At 34.6% G+C, this 14,370-nt stretch overlaps 1 protein-coding gene across 4 annotated transcripts in view; it reads right to left on the bottom strand.

The window, feature by feature from the left end:
• The window catches only part of LOC143237103 (uncharacterized), a 353,116-nt gene that overhangs the window by 283,462 nt on the left and 55,284 nt on the right, over positions 1 to 14,370 (bottom strand). The window contains exon 2 of one of the 4 annotated variants that reach the window (XM_076475970.1): positions 4,173 to 4,217. The exons of the other annotated variants lie outside the window; for them this stretch is intronic. The gene's annotated coding sequence lies outside the window, so the exon portion shown is untranslated. The remainder of the gene's footprint in view (positions 1 to 4,172; positions 4,218 to 14,370) is intronic. 4 annotated transcript variants of the gene reach the window in all.

Below are 14,370 nucleotides of genomic sequence, written 5' to 3' on the forward strand. Positions count from 1 at the left end.
AATAATATATTCGTACTTATATGTCATGTTTTTACACGTAGAACACAAAATATAAAGAGATGTCTGCTCAAACACAACAAACTGTTTTAAACGTGTTCTTCCTTCATTAAGTTCATGATTATTCACCACATAACTGTTCTCTATTGGTTTCTTTGAAATACGGTAATTCACCATGTCATCCACCATCTGCGTTCTCTTCCAACGTACCCATAGATTAAAACTCAGAGAGATAATGTGGTGTGTAACGGATTCGAATGAGGCTCGATAGTTTTGAAATTTAAAGTTCTACCACACCATCAATCTGTGCCTTTCTAATAACAAAAGAAAGACTTAACTAGACAGTTAAGTTTCTGACAAACGAGGTAATTAATGCATTAGCTCTTTTGTCTTGTTACCATAGACACCTTATATTTCGTATTGTGATCTTAAAGTCGCTCATCAAGAAATTGTTCAGTAAACAACTCGCCAGACCCTTCCAGGGATCAAAGTGATAGAACTTATTTTTGCTTATTTAAGAACTAGCATCAATGACGATGCAAAATGTGAAAAATAGATGAAACGGAGGATAGGAATAGGAAAACAGCATCCTAGGATCTGAAAGAATTACTCAAGAGAAATGTTAAACTGAAACTGAAGAAGAAAGTTTTAAATTATTACATATATCCAGTATTACTTCATGGATGGTTACGTGGACCAGTCTGTTGAATGAAACAACAGTTGAAAACATTTGAAGTGAGGTGTTGTAGACGAATTTTGAAGAAAGACTACATAGAAAAAAAACTTATAAGGGAGCGTCACCTGCATTAAAACACCAAAATAATTTTATTAAAAAAAAACAACTTTTGTATTGAACACTTTTTTTAAGTAGATGTTATATATACCTAGTCTGTAAGGAGAATTCACCATTAAATAACTAAATAAAGACATTCACAGTTATAAAACGTACAGAAACGATACTTTTCAACAAACTTAAGAGCTAATGAATTAATCAATTATGCTAGGATATGGTCAATCAGATTTCTTTCCTGCAATTGTTGAAATACTTGCATCACACTAATACATAGCACATAGGGTTTTGATGTATTCTTTTAAATTATTCACCAGGCAAGCTGTTTAAAATACAAAAATAAACATGCAATGCAATCTATTCCCGGATTCCCCATTTGTTACTGAGTTATACCGATTTAGGGGAATTATAGCTTTCTTTCGTCAGTATCCCTGGATAAGAGCAAATCTAATCTCGTTCGTTGTTTTTTAATTGTATTTTTGTTCTGTAAATATTACACGGTTTTTGTTTCTTTGTTTCAGAATTTCGAGCAAAACGTCAGAGAGATTGTTTGTTTGATTTTGAATTTCGCGCAAAGCTACATGAGAGCTATCTTCGCTAGACGTCCCTAATTTTGCAGTGTAAGATGTGAAGGGAATGCAGCTCATCATCACCACCCACCGTTAACTCTTCTACCAAGGAATAGTGGGATTGACCATAACAATATAACTCCCCCACGGTTGAAAGGGCGACCATGTTTGGTGGGGTGAGGGTTCGAGCCCGCGACTCTCAGATTACGAGTATATCGCCTTAACAATCTGGCCATGCCGAGTCATATCGGAGAGATCGTTTGCTCATAACAAAGCTACTGAGGTTGTCTGCCGTTATTCCTAATTTTGAGCTAATGGGCAAAATGATAGTAATTAATCGGTAGTATCCACCACCAACTCTTAGACTAAATTGTACAGATGAATATTGAGATTTGTTGTCCATTATAAAGTTATAATGCACCGGCAGCTGAAAGAGGATGTTCGAATAGAGAAACGTAAGCTAGTCCTTATAACCCATAATTAACTCTTGAGTTACTATTGTTTGATTGAAGAGTGAAATTTGAACATCAATGTTAGAAGCACTCACAGCCTTAAAGTGAGAAGGGCATTTTTCCGCCCTGGAGAGTCATATATATACTCTCCAAAAAAAGAAATGCAAAAGGGATATTTTTTTTATTTTAAAGAGAAATATATGTAATAACGTTACAAGCTTAGAGTATGTGATGTTACACGCTTTAAGGCACTGATTATCAGACCAAAATGACAATAAAAGTTGTGCACTTTGAAAACGGAGGAAAACATCGGATTTTTCGCCAAAACGCATTCGTGTCCAGTAAATTTGTATGAGAGATCTGCATGTTCTGCAAGTGCAACATGTGCAAAATCCCTATAAAAGTGACGGATTCTCGGTTTCTATAGCTCAGTGTTAAGCCACCGACACGCAATACAGTTACGCCAAGACTGACTGAAGCACAACGCAACAACGCCATTGGTCGATTGGAAGCAGGCGAATCTCGATCAGATGTTGCCAGAGCTGTGAATGTCCACCCATGCACCATCACAAGGCTATGGAATAATCACCAACAACATGGATCAACTCGTGACCGTCATTTCGACCGTGAGCGAAAGCACCGTTTCAATCATGTTTTTTTTTTTCACGGATTAATCCCTGACGCTGGACAGGGTCTTTGGCCATGGTGACACTGTCCATCTCACTTGTGTTTTTAAATGTTTTAGAACCATTAAATTTTTTATTCTATTTATGTTTTTTACCTACATTTTGAACTTTGTTTCGTCTTACCTTGATCCATTTACAAACGATTTTACTTTTACGTTCTTTTTTGTTGTTTTTTGTATAGATTGTTTGGTGCAGATAGCCCAGTTGCTTTGCGCCAATAATCGCCAACCAACCAACTTATCATGTTTACTCTAGGAAATGGGACACATTTTAATAGTGATTCTTTTCTTACTAATTACGTTTGAAGGCCTAATGAAATTCCACCAATCCATCATTTTCCGCTGAGTCAGTATTTGCGTTGTACAACCACAAAACTCTTCCTCAATCTTATTATATTTGGTTATTTAATTTAATTAACGCAGAAATACAATTATTAACCCTATTTTTCTCTCAAATTTTATATCCCTACTTATATTCTACTTATAATAATTTAACCACTAAATAGTTAATATGAATTAAAATAACTCAAAACTATCAAAACAATATTACATGAGTGTTGTTTGTAACAGTTCTATTTAGCATTAACATCCTAACAGTATGGACAAAAAGTTTAGAACAAATAAATTGTTATAAAACTGCATATTTATAACAAACCTAAATGAATTAATTACCAAAATACGGGTTAAACATTTATACCCCGCTATTCAACACTGTTCCTTCCAAATGCAATATACATTATATGTGCATCTCTTTGGCCATATTACAACTGTACTAATGTTAAACATATTGCAGAAACAAATTCAAAATGGAGTTAAGCCAAACATATAAACAAATAAATTAGCACATTACTGATATATTTTGAAAATTCTATCATCTTGGAACTTATATGTTAGCAACTTATTCCAAAAACATAGAACCCAATTAAGAATATTTGCCTAAATTTCAATCAAACACACCTTTCTCACAATTCAAATTCTGAATATTATCTAGAATCTTTAATATTTTATTTACGTTACACCAAGTTCTTTGATTTTTCCAATTAAAACAAATTAGAAGCGCTTCATGTTTCATCTTAACCAGTTCTAGTTGCCCACAACACGACCTGTTTCACACATTCGTCCTAAATCAAGAAGACCAAAACTAAGTATATTTTCTAGATATGACGTAATCAGTGTACAGTACGAGTGCGACCTCTTTCATTTCAACTTTACGCTAAGATCGTGTTTGTAATTTATCTCAAAATATTGTTCTGGCCTTCTCACAAACCAAACTACGTTGCTTGGAAACTAATGAATTATACTTACAGAAACTTCCGTTATAAGCATAATTTCTACAGTATATGTTTAATATTTCCATTGTTTAATGAAACTGTTAATTATTAAGTTAATCATATTCTCAGATATTTTTTTCCTTTAAACCTTTTCAAGCTACTGTCACTATTACAACAAAACTGAAAATAATAAAAGATATCCTCACGGTAACTGTAAAATAATATGGTTACATTATGCTAACTTTCAAATCCTCACGCACTTTATTACTCTACATTTAATATCGAAGTTTTCTGATCACTGGAATATTTTTTAATATCGTTATTTTATTTATTAATATTTTGCATTCAGAAAACACTCGTTTTTAGTCTGAATAAGTTAATTCCCCATTTGTATGCACGCAGGCTTACCAATCGACTATCCCAGTACACGCAATAGGATAACTAGTGATGTATCTAAAATGAAAAAAAAAAAAATGTTATAAGTGGAGGCGATAATGTTAGAAATTCCAGTTATACTTTAGCGTTATACTGAATAATAATATATATTTTTTTTAATAATGAGGACTAGTGACGTTCGTTAAAATGAACGTCGTTTGAACCGTCTAACTTATCATGCAATTTAGGTATTTGAGAAAAGAATTATGAACAGCACAAACATTCCACTACGTAGTTTATACAGTTTTAACACTAGTGTTAAATAGATGTATTGCTAACACTACCCGTTTTACCCCCTGACGGATCTTCAATACAAAGTATTTAAACTAACTATGTCTGCTGTGTTCATTGCGTACAACTAATTTCGCTCAATATAGAGCTCTTGGCCCGGCATGGCCAAGCGTGTTAAGGCGTGCGACTCATTATCTGAGGGTCACGGGTTCGCACCCGCGTTGCACTAAACATGCTCGCCCTTTCAGCCGTAGGGACGTTATAATGTGACGGTCAATCCCACTATTTGTTGGTAAAAGAGTAGTCCAAAAGTTGGCGGTGGGTCGTCTTCCCTCTAGTCTTACACTGCTAAATTAAGGACGGCTAGCACAGATAGCCCTCGAGTAGCTTTGTGCGAATTTAAAAAAAAACAAAAAACATAGAGCTCACCAGATTCGCTATAATACAAGAAGCACAGTAAGATTGATTGATTAAGCTTGATACTTATTTTGATTTAAATTCTTTTATGCCTCGAAGAAGCCTGAATGATAATCAGGGACACTAAGAAACAAGGAGTATCTTTACGACCCTAAACGTTGAATTAAAGAATAGTCTTCACTAAGATGGTTTGTTTGTTTTAATTTCGCGCAAAGCTACATGAGGGCTATATGTGCTAGCCGTTCCTAATTTAGCAGTGTAGGACTAGAGGAAAGGCAGCTAGTCATCAACACCCGTTATCAACTCTTGGACTACTATTTACCAATGAGTTTGTTTGTTTTTCTTAATTTCGCACAAAGCTCCTCAAGGGTTATCTGTGCTAGCCTTCCCTAATTTAGTAATGTAAGACTAGAGGGAAGGCAGCTAGTCATCACCACCCACCGCCAGCTCTTGGGCTACTCTTTTACCAACGAATAGTGGGATTGACCGTCACATTATACGTACTCACCGTTGCAAGGTCGGGTATGTTACTGAGCTGGTAATGAGTACGGGTCGAAATACTGTTAATATAAGACATTTGGTAGAATAAAACTATTGTGGTGTGAACTTTTTGTAAGGTAGCAGAGAACAAATATAATTTATTATGACTGTCATGACACATTAGTATAAGGCAGATTTTATTTTAAATACTTGCTACTCATAATATATCAAAGTCAAGTCTTCTCGTACCGACTCTACTAACAATCTATCTCATTATCATTATTTTCATTGCTTTCTAATAGCAATACCAAAATACAAAAGCACCGTAGGCCTGGCATGGGCAGGTGGTTAGGGCGCTTGACTCACAATCTGGGGGTCGGGGGTTCGACTCCCTGTCACACTAAACACGTTCGCCCTTTCAGCTGTGAGGACGATATCAGTAAAGGTCAATTCCACTATTCGTTGGTAAAAGAGTAGCCCAAGAGTTGGCGGAGGGTGGTGATGACTAGTAGTATTCCCTCTTGTCTTACTGCTAAATTAGGGACGGCTAGCGAACATAGCTCTCGAGTAGCGTTGCCCTAAGGCTACGTGCGCTAGCCGTCCATAAGTTAACAGTGTAAGACTAGAATAAAGCAGCTAATTATTACCACCCACTGCCAACTCTTGGGCTACACTTTCACCAACGAATAGTGGGATCGACCGTCAGATTATAACACCCTAGGTTGAAAGGGTGAACATGTTTGGTGCGATTGGGCGCATAGAATCAGTTGACGTTCCGAAATAAATGAGCTGTTCTCTTCCACTTTCTCTCTCTGTACCTTCACATATGCTGTAAAATATTTTGAACTGGTAAGAATAATGCCCAGTAAGGGATAGTTTATCTCGGGAAGCCAAAACTTCCCAAGCTTAATACCCGTTATCCTTGTCAAAATATTGTTCACTTCAGAGCTTGATATGAATAAAATTTAGTTTGTATATGAAATGCTTCCAGGCGATAACAAAAAATAATCAAAACTGAACTTTTTCTCATTGATTAAATATGTAGATCTTATTTTTATTGGACGAATAACTCTCCACTAGTACAGCGGTAAGTTTACAGATTTACACGCTACAATCAAGGGTTCGATTCCCCTCGGTGAACTCAGCAGATAGCCTGATGTGGCTTTGCTATAAGAAAACACACATTGGACGAAAGTACAAATATTAATGAAAACCCCCAATTGTGTGGATTATCTCAAACACATATAATTCATTAAACCACACCTTCATTCACTTAGGAAATTACGATCATCATCAGCTGGTGAATGGCCAAACAAAAAGACGATTTGAACAGTAAAACATCCTTTAGTTTAATTCCAACTGACAAATCATTTCGTTATTTCCTGCTGTACAATTAGATAGACATTACAAAAACTGTCATAAAACGAAATCCTTTATTTTAGATACAAAAAAGAAAGTGAGGTTTCATTGGTACTTGAGGTTCAGAGCGTAAACTGTATTTGACAAAATATGCGATGTGTTTTGATGATTCGAGTTTCATGCTCTTTTGCACCCATGGTGCGTTTAAAGTGTGGCGAAAACAATAACTTCCTGCAGCTCTCACAGCGGGATTTTGTCCTTTGACTCCTTTAAAATAGCAAATGATATTTAGAGAATGCCAGTTCCAATCGGCTTACCTCAAAATGTTACATTTTTACTTTGCTTCACAATGTTTTTTTTTAACGAGAGTGATGACCCGAACTACCGCGACAGTATTGTCGGAAAGTTTTCAAAAGGCCTAAAAAGTGACTTATTCATTTTTCATGGCTTATACACAAAATCTTAATCTTTCTGAATGCCTTCGTTACGTTCACCATTGTAACTCTGTAAAAATGTATGAGTCGATTCAAACCATACTTACTCAACAATTTGTTTTTGTTGACAGCTAAGTATAATCCTACAGAAAAATAAACTTCAAGTACGTTTGTGGCAATTTCACCAAACCATACAGTTAAACTTCCGGCGAAGTCTATCAAAAAAACACGTTAAGTAAACGTATCAGACTTCAACCTAGAATATGTTTCTCAAGCTGATTATTTTGAAGGATAAGTGACTGAATTTAAATATATATATAAATATACTTGATGAAAGTTTTGTCTTATAGGAACATGTTGAAATATATAAGCTTCTTTTATCTTGAAAATAAAGAAAACTGAAACTAGATATTGTTGAATCTTACAAGATAACCTGGGTATCGATGAGATAAAGACCTCTGATTTCTTTGTGTTGTATTCTGAAGAACAAGATAATCTGAGTATCGATGAGATAAAGACCTCTGATTTCTTTGTGTTGTATTCTGAAGAACAAGATAATCTGAGTATCGATGAGATAAAGACCTCTGATTTCTTTGTGTTGTATTCTGAAGAACAAGATAATCTGAGTATCGATGAGATAAAGACAAGATAATCTGAGCATCGATGAGATAAAGACCTCTGATTTCTTTGTGTTGTATTCTGAAGAACAAGATAATCTGAGTATCGATGAGATAAAGACCTCTGATTTCTTTGTGTTGTATTCTGAAGAACAAGATAATCTGAGTATCGATGAGATAAAGACCTCTGATTTCTTTGTGTTGTATTCTGAAGAACAAGATAATCTGAGTATCGATGAGATAAAGACCTCTGATTTCTTTGTGTTGTATTCTGAAGAACAAGATAATCTGAGTATCGATGAGATAAAGACCTCTGATTTCTTTGTGTTGTATTCTGAAGAACAAGATAATCTGAGTATCGATGAGATAAAGACCTCTGATTTCTTTGTGTTGTATTCTGAAGAACAAGATAATGTGAGTATCGATGAGATAAAGACCTCTGATTTCTTTGTGTTGTATTCTGAAGAACAAGATAATCTGAGTATCGATGAGATAAAGACCTCTGATTTCTTTTGTGTTGTATTCTGAAGAACAAGATAATCTGAGTATCGATGAGATAAAGACCTCTGATTTCTTTATGTTGTATTCTGAAGAACAAGATAATGTGAGTATCGATGAGATAAAGACCTCTGATTTCTTTGTGTTGTATTCTGAAGAACAAGATAATCTGAGTATCGATGAGATAAAGACCTCTGATTTCTTTGTGTTGTATTCTGAAGAACAAGATAATCTGAGCATCGATGAGATAAAGACCTCTGATTTCTTTGTGTTGTATTCTGAAGAACAAGATAATCTGAGTATCGATGAGATAAAGACCTCTGATTTCTTTGTGTTGTATTCTGAAGAACAAGATAATCTGAGTATCGATGAGATAAAGACCTCTGATTTCTTTGTGTTGTATTCTGAAGAACAAGATAATCTGAGTATCGATGAGATAAAGACCTCTGATTTCTTTGTGTTGTATTCTGAAGAACAAGATAATCTGAGTATCGATGAGATAAAGACCTCTGATTTCTTTGTGTTGTATTCTGAAGAACAAGATAATCTGAGTATCGATGAGATAAAGACCTCTGATTTCTTTGTGTTGTATTCTGAAGAACAAGATAATGTGAGTATCGATGAGATAAAGACCTCTGATTTCTTTGTGTTGTATTCTGAAGAACAAGATAATCTGAGTATCGATGAGATAAAGACCTCTGATTTCTTTGTGTTGTATTCTGAAGAACAAGATAATCTGAGTATCGATGAGATAAAGACCTCTGATTTCTTTATGTTGTATTCTGAAGAACAAGATAATGTGAGTATCGATGAGATAAAGACCTCTGATTTCTTTGTGTTGTATTCTGAAGAACAAGATAATCTGAGTATCGATGAGATAAAGACCTCTGATTTCTGTTTGTTATATTCTGACGTAAATAGAAAGAAAAAAAAAGACAGGCTAGGTTAGGTTTAGGTTGTTTTTTTTCATTTTCCTATTTCCAGTTCGTTCTTGGTTAAGCGTAGGGGTACACAATGGGCTATCTGTATCGAGACCCAGTTTTTAGCGCTATGTCTTCAGACTCAGAGCCGAGTCACTGGGGAGGGGGTGGAGAATTTGTTTATTATTATCATTTTTTAACAACTCGATAGAATAAGCTGCAGTTGGTAGTAGCGGACGCAGTGTAAGAGGATAACCAATGACTTTCTGAAATAAAGAGTGTAATTAATATTTCAGTTTTCCCATAGGTGAACATATAAAAACAACATCGACCAATGAAATGATCCTTTTTATTGTCCGTTGGCTAGCCTATGTATTAAAGAAACCTCTGTTAATTTTACCTTATACGCATGTTTCTTTATGTAAGGAAGTGTGAATAGTGCAGTGGAACCCTTCTAATCAGGCTAGTTTGTCTCACTCCCGAGGGTGGCTGTTTTAGAGGGGTTCCACTGTACTTGCTACCATGGCAACACAGCATCAACAATAATACCCTGAATTTGAATTTAACTTTCACAACTGATAATTTTTCGCAATTCTTCTAATTCGTCTTTTAGCAGAAATAAGTTTTTGGTTGGAATTGCTTTATTTGGATGAAAATATATTGCATTAAATGACGTTCCTAAACTTAAGATATTTGGTACAAAACGTCATAATCCAATCTTATACGATGAAATCTTCACTCAACGAATTTCGCTCTTTTAATAGCTTAGATTTTGAATATGAATTTGGTAACATATAAACAAGTATTTGTTCCCGATAATTCTGTGCAAGTGTTCTTTCTTTGCTGTGGGCGGTCAGTTCCTCTCTTCATTGTTAAAAGAGTAACCCAAACGTTGGAAGTGGATGGTGTTGACTAGCTGCCATCTTCTCGTCAATCATTGCTATGTTGGGGACGGTTAATGGAATTGGCCGTACATCATAACGCCCAAACGGCAAGCATGTCTGGTGGGACGAGAATTCAAACCTGCGACCCACAAACTGCAGTTCGAGTGCCCTAACCATCTGGTACACGTGCTTGATTTTACAAAAAGATCACCTGCCAAATCACTTTCAACCTCTGTAGGATTGTAATTGACTAAGAAAACCACCAGACCACATAAATGTAACAACAAAATAGTTGAATCAAACTCGAAAAATAATATGTTTTTGATATTATAGTCATTGTTAGTGTAATGGTATTGTGACTATTAATTTATATATATTTCTCGTGCTTATTTATATCGTAAGATATGTAATGAGTACTTTCTAGAGTTTGAGTTAAGAATTGTTTAATTTTTGTTAAACACAAGCTACTTAATGCGCTATCTATGCTGTCCCCACAATAGATATGAAAACCTACTTTTTAGTGTCATAAGTCTTATCACTGAGGAGCCTAAGGTAAGAACAGTTCGAGTAAGATACAGTGCGAATATCGTTTAATAGTAAATGAGTCCTGATGCAGTATTTTGTAACCCTTATACAAAATATCTGTATTATGGTCATGTGTACTTTCTGAAAATAAGAAAACCTGTATGTGAAATTAAATAAACGTGTCTGGTTCTTACGTCAGACTCTTGTTTTTGGTCTGGTTCTAACGTCAAACTCTTGTTTTTGGTCTGTTCTTTTTGGTCAATGATTACCATTATATATATATATCATTCTATTTATTTGTTTTCTTTCATCTAGCTTTAGAATGAGCTGTCATGGGTGGTGCTTAATGGTAACTATTCTGAAAACATCATATGAGCCGTTAGATGCACAATATTTAGTAATCCGTAAAAATTAAGAAAAAATATATTCAGGTTACGTTGAATTTGTGAACATAATATAGAGTTTACTTAGTTTTATATTTAACTATCTTCAAACGTGTGAAAAGAAATTTTGTTTTGTCTCAGACGTTGACATGTTATGTATGTTAATAATTAATAATATTTTGTTTATTATTCACAAGCCTATGAAACAATCGTCCTTACAACAATCTATTTTATTATGGAAACTATAGTTTATTAATACAATGAGTGATTTCAAGGACCATGTGCAGAGAATTGCCTTTAGAGTTTTTTACAGCTCTTACATAATCTCAGTAGCAGATTGTAATTATTTTTTGTTGAATTTCCTGTAAAGTTAATCGAGGACTATCTGTGTAAGTGGTTCATAATTTTGAATTTTTGGTCTAGAGGAAATAGATAATTAATATCATCCACTGACAACTTTAGGGTTACTCTTTATCAACTAACTGACCTTCATATTATAAGACCTCACATGGCTGATAGGACGCATACATCCAGTGACAAAATTCGATCCTCCGAATCGATTGCCTTAACCACTAATACCAGGCACTAAAGTATTACTTGATTGCACAAACTGTGTGTTTCAAATATTTTTTTTACTGCAATTACGTTATAGTTCAATCTTACTAGGCCTAAACATGATAAGACCTGGGATTCTGTTCAGCATTAGAGTGTGCAATCATATAAATACGTTTAGGGCACAGTTTAGCCTTGTTAGACTTGACAAAATGTGATAAGGCTTAATATTTTTTTTGTGTGTGTAATGATATTTGTATAAAAAGTAAGCGATGCCGCTAGTTATAACACATAAAACTTGGAAAAGAAATAAACGATACTAGTGTCTTTGGGACGACGATTTATGTTTCGTTCTTTAACATTCGATTATAACAGATCTCCAACTATTCAGTATTGCAGGGCCGCCATGCAAGGATGCTTATAGCTGAAGGTATATAACAATTTTATTTTATTTTTTTGCGAAAGGAAATTTTCTTAGCCATATTATTAAACGTTTAAGAGCCAAAATGATTAACATTTGGAAAACGACAGCTGCCAATATTCTCCGAGATAGTGTTTTACAGCAACAAAGTGCTATTAGTAATAAGCTGTAAGACAACCTGAAACCTGGTCGTTCTCGGAAAAGTGAAGGTTATTGATATGGCAAAGAACCCTCTCACCCAAAATGCCGTTGCAATGAAGATGGGCATGTTTCTTTGTAAAATTAACAAAATAATAAACCAAAGTTTGAAAAATGATGGCTGAAGAAACTATAATTATAATTCTATTGGATCACGTATCTGTAAAGTCACGTGATGTGGCTACAATGGACCTTTGTTCTTTCTTCTTGTGATAAATATTTTTTTCAAGCCAAAGTTTTCCAGTATTGAAAAGATTTTTTACGTTCTGTGGTGCAATCTGAGATTGATCCTGATTGTGAAGTGTCGTGTAGGGTCTTACAAGAGCCTTTTCTTCTCTGACAACAAATGTTTTATTTGAAACAAGTCTCATTAGTACGGTGGTATTTACAGTAGGAATGGGGCGAATACACAAAACACGCATTACAAACTATTGGTTCTATTGATTTTTAACAATCAAATAAAACATCTTCAAAAGACTTAGAGAGGCAGTCTTATGGGGTAAACAGGCCACATACAAATTTACAACTTCCAAATAACACAGCGGCATGTCTGCGGACTCGCACTGCTAGAAATCAGGTTTCAATACCCGTGTTGGGCAGAGCACAAATAACCTATTGTGTAGCCTTGTGCTTAATTCAAAACAAACAAACAAAATCACAAGTCATAGAACCGATTAAGTAAGCCAACAGAGCAGATACAAAAATTTTAAAAAATCAAAATTTCTTAATCTTACTGGTTGACTGACATTGTTGGGTAACAGGGCGTGCTATAATTATAATAACACCAAATAAAACAATAACACAGATACCACGTGTTAGTGCTAGCGTATTCTTGTACTAAACATTACCATAAAGAAAAGCTATTTGACCTACATCAAGCAGTGCCTCGAATAGGGATATCATGTTAAAATACATATGTCTGCTAGCTCACTCTATATACTGAATAGATGTGGTAACCAACCGATAAGTCCTTTCACTATACAAGAAAAGGACGAAAGACATTCTTGTCAAAGTATACGTTTTGGTTTACCAGACTTCAACTCCAAATTTCTAAGTAAACTACTAGTGGAGTAAAAGCACTGATAATTATATCTAACTCTTCAGTGTTGTAATAATTATCTGTATACTTACGTGCAAACAAGGACAAATCCAGCTTAGACCTACTTCTTTGATAAAAGTTAACCTGCATTTCTATTTATACCTACAAGAAATTATAGTTGGTGCCTGAGCTATATGAAGTAATTAATCAAAATAATTAACTAATTTATCAACCTTTAGTATTTGCACTCAACCACAACTCACACTACATCACCCAAAATACATTTCACACTGTAGCGTTGGTGTCATCACATGTATAACACATATGCACCTTCACAATGTGTACGCATACCATACGTAAAGAGAATACACATGTAAACCATTATTTGCACATACCATAGTATTAAGGTGCACACCTACACTGATGATATAAATACAAGATACCAAAACGAACGAATGAATGATCTATAACATCATTTCGTCTCGTATAAAAAGTACACAAACAAGTGGGAAAGATGTTAAAACAATAAAAGGTGGGAATAGATGCACTAAAAAGCAAAGGATAAGTAGGAATAGATGCACTAAAAAGCAAAGGAAAAGTAGAAATAGATGCACTAAAAAGCTAGAAAAGTAGAAATAGATGCACTAAAAAGCAAAGGAAAAGTAGAAATAGATGCACTAAAGAGCGAAGGAAAAGTAGAAATAGATGCACTAGAAAGCTAGAAAAGTAGAAATAGATGCACTAGAAAGCTAGAAAAGTAGAAATAGATGCACTAGAAAGCTAGAAAAGTAGAAATAGATGCACTAAAGAGCGAAGGAAAAGTAGAAATAGATGGACTAAAGAGCGAAGGAAAAGTAGAAATAGATGCACTAAAGAGCGAAGGAAAAGTAGAAATAGATGCACTAGAAAACAAAGGAAAAGTAGAAAATGATGCACTAGAAAGCTAGAAAAGTAGAAATAGATGCACTAAAAAGCAAAGGAAACGTAGAAATAGATGCACTAAAGAGCGAAGGAAAAGCAGAAATAGATGCAACTAGAAAGCTAAAAAAGAAATAGATTTAACTAGAAAGCAAAAGTAGAAATAGATGCACTAGAAAGCTAGAAAAGTAGAAATAGATGCACTAAAAAGCAAAGGAAAGTAGAAATAGATGCACTAAAGAGCGAAGGAAAAGTAGAAATAGATGCACTAAAGAGCGAAGGAAAAGTAGAAATA

Source organism: Tachypleus tridentatus, chromosome 13 (assembly GCF_004210375.1).
Source record: "Tachypleus tridentatus isolate NWPU-2018 chromosome 13, ASM421037v1, whole genome shotgun sequence".
Lineage (NCBI taxonomy): Eukaryota > Metazoa > Arthropoda > Merostomata > Xiphosura > Limulidae > Tachypleus > Tachypleus tridentatus.